This window comes from Equus asinus, chromosome 1 (assembly GCF_041296235.1).
Source record: "Equus asinus isolate D_3611 breed Donkey chromosome 1, EquAss-T2T_v2, whole genome shotgun sequence".
Lineage (NCBI taxonomy): Eukaryota > Metazoa > Chordata > Mammalia > Perissodactyla > Equidae > Equus > Equus asinus.
The window spans coordinates 198,259,954-198,263,545 of NC_091790.1; the positions used below are offsets into that span (position 1 = coordinate 198,259,954).

Consider the following 3,592-nt stretch of genomic DNA (forward strand, 5'->3'; position numbering starts at 1 on the left):
GAAGTTTCTTGAGGTTTCTGGAGAAGCTCAGTATTTGCCACCTGGTGGAGATTAATGGAAAGAACTCAGATGGAATTCTTCCAAGATTTCATTCTGAGCTTTGGTCAAGTTCCTTGATTGGAGTCCTCCTCCTTGTGAAGGCACCCAAGATCTCACGAGGCAATGTTTCTTTCTGGCAACAATTTGTTTTAACACAGACCTATAATCTATTTACTTTATGAGAAATGAAACTGGACAAAAACATACAAAAACTGGACAATGAAACACAAAAACACGAGTATAGGCAGAGCTCGTTTTATTGTGCTTTGCTTTACTGTCCTTCATAGATATTACATTCTTTGCAAATTGAAGGTTTGTGGCAACCGTGTGTCAAGCAATCTATTGGCACCACTCTTCCAGCAGCATTTGTTCACTTTGTGTCTCTGTGTCATGTTTTGGTACTTCTTGCAATACTTCAAACTTTTTCATTATTGTTGTATTTGTTACAGTGATCTGTGATCAGTGATCTTTGATGTTACTATTGAAATTGTTTTGGGGTGCCACAAACCACGCCCATATCAGACAGAAACTTAATCGATAAATGTTGGGTGTGTTCTGACTTCTCTACCAACCAGCCGTTTCCTGTCTCTCTCCATCTCCTTGAGCCCCTTATTCCCTGAGACACAACAATATTGAAATTAGGCCAATTAATAACCCTACAATGGCCTCTAAGTGTTCAAGTGGAAGGAAGAGTTGCACATCTCTCACTTTAAATCAAAATCTAGATATTATTAAGCTGAGTGAGGAAGGCATGTTGAAAGCCAAGGTAGGCCAAAAGCTAGGCCTCTTGTGCCAAACAGTTGACCAAATTATGAATGCAAAGGAAAAGCTTTTGAAGAAAATTAAAAGTGCTATTGCCACGAACACAAGAATGATAATAAAGTGAAAAAATCTTATTGCTGATATGCAGAAAGTTCTAGTGGTCCAGGTAGAAGATCTAACGAGCCACAACACTCCCTTAAGCCAAAGCCTAATCCAGAGCAAAGCCCTAACTCTCTTCAATTCTATGAAGGCTGAGAGAGGTGAGGAAGCTGCAGAAGAAAAGTTTGAAGCCAGCAGAGGTTGGTTCATGAGGTTTAAGGAAAGAAGCCCTCTCCATAGCATAACAGTGCAAAGTGAAGCCTGCAGCAAGTTATACAGAAGATCTAGCTCACGTAATTAATGAAGGTTGCTACACTAAACAACAGATTTTCAACGTAGATGAAACAGCCTTATTTTGGAAGAAGATGCCATCTAGGACTTTCATACCTAGAGAGGAGAAGTCAGTGTGTGGCCTCAAAGCTTCAAAGGACAGGCTTTCTGGTTAGAGGCTAACGCAGCTGGTGACGTTAAGTTAAAGCCAATGCTTATTTACCATTCCAAAAATCCTAACACCTTTAAGGATTATGCTAAATGTACTCTCTCTGTTCCCTAGAAATGGAACAACAAAGCCTTGATGACAGCATAACTGTATGCAACACAGTTTACTGAATATTTTAAGCCCACTGTTCAGACATACTGCTCAGAAAAAAGGATTCCTTTCAAAATATTACTGTTCATGACAAGGCACCTGGTCACCCAAGGGCTCTGATGGAGATGTACAACAAGATTTATGTTGTTTTCATGCCTGATAATACAACATTCATTCTGCAGTCTATGGATCAAGGAGTGATTTCAAGTTTCAAGTCTTATTATTTAAGAACTACATTTCATAAGGCTATAGCTGCCATAGATAGTGATTCCTCTGATGGATCTGGGCAAAGTCAATTGAAAACCTTCTGGAAAGGATTTGCCATCATAGATGCCATGAAGAACATTCCTGATTCAAAGGAAGAGGTCAAAATATCAACATTAACAGGAGTTTGGAAGAAGCTGATTCCAACCCTCGTGGATGACTTTGAGGGGTTCAAGACTTGAGTGGAGGAAGTAATTGCAGATGTGTTAGAAATAGCAAGAGAACTAGCATTAGAAGTGGAGCCTGAAGAGGTGAATGAACTGCTGTAATCTCATGATGAAACTTTAATAGATGAGACATTGCTACTTATGGGTGAGCAAAGAAAGTGGTTTCTTGAGATGGAGCCTACTCCTGCCGAAGACGCTGTGAAGATTGTTGAAATGACAGCAAAGGATTTAGAATGTTACGTAAACTTAGTTGATAAAGCAGTGGAAAGGTTTGAGAAGATTGACTCCAATTTTGAAAGAAGTTCTACTGTGAATAAAATGCTATGAAACAGCATTTTATGCTACAGAGAAACTATTCATGAAAGGAACAGCCAATTGATGTGACAAATTTCACTGTTGTCTTATATTAAGAAATTGCCACAGCCACTCCAACCTTCAGCAACCACCACCCTAACCAGTCAGCAGCCATTAAGACTGAGGAAAGATCCTCCACCAGCAAAAAGATTATGACTCGCTGAAGGCTCAGATGATGGTTAGCATTTTTTGGTAATAAAGTGCTTTGTAATTAAGGTATGTACCTTGTTTTTTTAGACATAATGCTATTGCACACTTAATAGACTACAGTATAGTGTAAACATAACTTTTATATGCACCGGGGAACCAAAAACTTTGATTTGTGTGACTCACTTTATTGCAATATTGACTTTATTGCAGTGGTCTAGAACTAAACAGACAATGTCTCCAAGGTGTGCCAGTATAAGGACAGACTGAAAGAATCACTGGATCTGGCCCTCAGTACGTGAACTTGCTCCTGCCGTAAGAGTTGTTTCCACAGGGCATTCAGTCATGGAACAGTTGCCATTTTAGGAAGTAAGGTGGAAGATCAGAGAACTCCTTCCTTTTGTCTGCTCCTAATCAGCACCTTAGGTAATTGTGAATAAGATCCTCCAGAAAGGTCAGTTAGTTCCTATTCTCTTAGAGATTTCAAGAACTTAATGAATGGTGAGAACATCACCAGCATAAGCAGTGTATTTTCAGCCGAAGGCCATTTTTTAATCACAGGCTTAATACCCACTGAATCCAGGATACAGTCAGCATGGAATTAATTTAATCCTTGTAAAATGGCTAAACTCAGAGTGGTCAAAAGGGAAAAAAAAATAACTAACACTTTTATGGTACTTATGATAGGTCACACTTTGTCTAAGCACTCAGCATTTGCTAATTTACTTCATCTTCAAAGCATGAAGTTGGGTATTACCATTTTCTCCTTTAACAACTGATGAACCTGAACACAGAAAGACTGAAGAATTTGTCTAAGATTAAGCATTTAGTAAGCAATGGGACTGAGTGGGATTCAAACCCAGGCAGTCTAGAATCTTAGTCTATGCTTTTACCACAATGTTATATCACTTCTCAAATATATTTAGCTCCAGATAAGACCACTGAGTCCCAGTGAAGAAACATGTTTTGGTGTGTCCTTTCTTATATAAGACTGGAGCTTGCCAGTAGGAAGTAGTATCTGAGGAAATCTTCTGGCATATAAATTAACCAGCGAGTAATTTACCTACAGAAATCACAAAATGACCAATGGCCAAATCCCAAGTTTCACAAAAACTTGAATTAAAATGCTTTCCTTAACCTTTCAGAAATCTCACTTAAATTTCCACATAGC

The 3,592-nt window shown here is 38.8% G+C and overlaps 1 pseudogene; it reads left to right on the top strand.

The window, feature by feature from the left end:
* The first annotated feature begins 700 nt into the window (after window positions 1–700).
* Window positions 701–2,457, top strand: LOC139046187 (tigger transposable element-derived protein 1-like; annotated as a pseudogene).
* The last annotated feature ends 1,135 nt before the right edge of the window (window positions 2,458–3,592 follow it).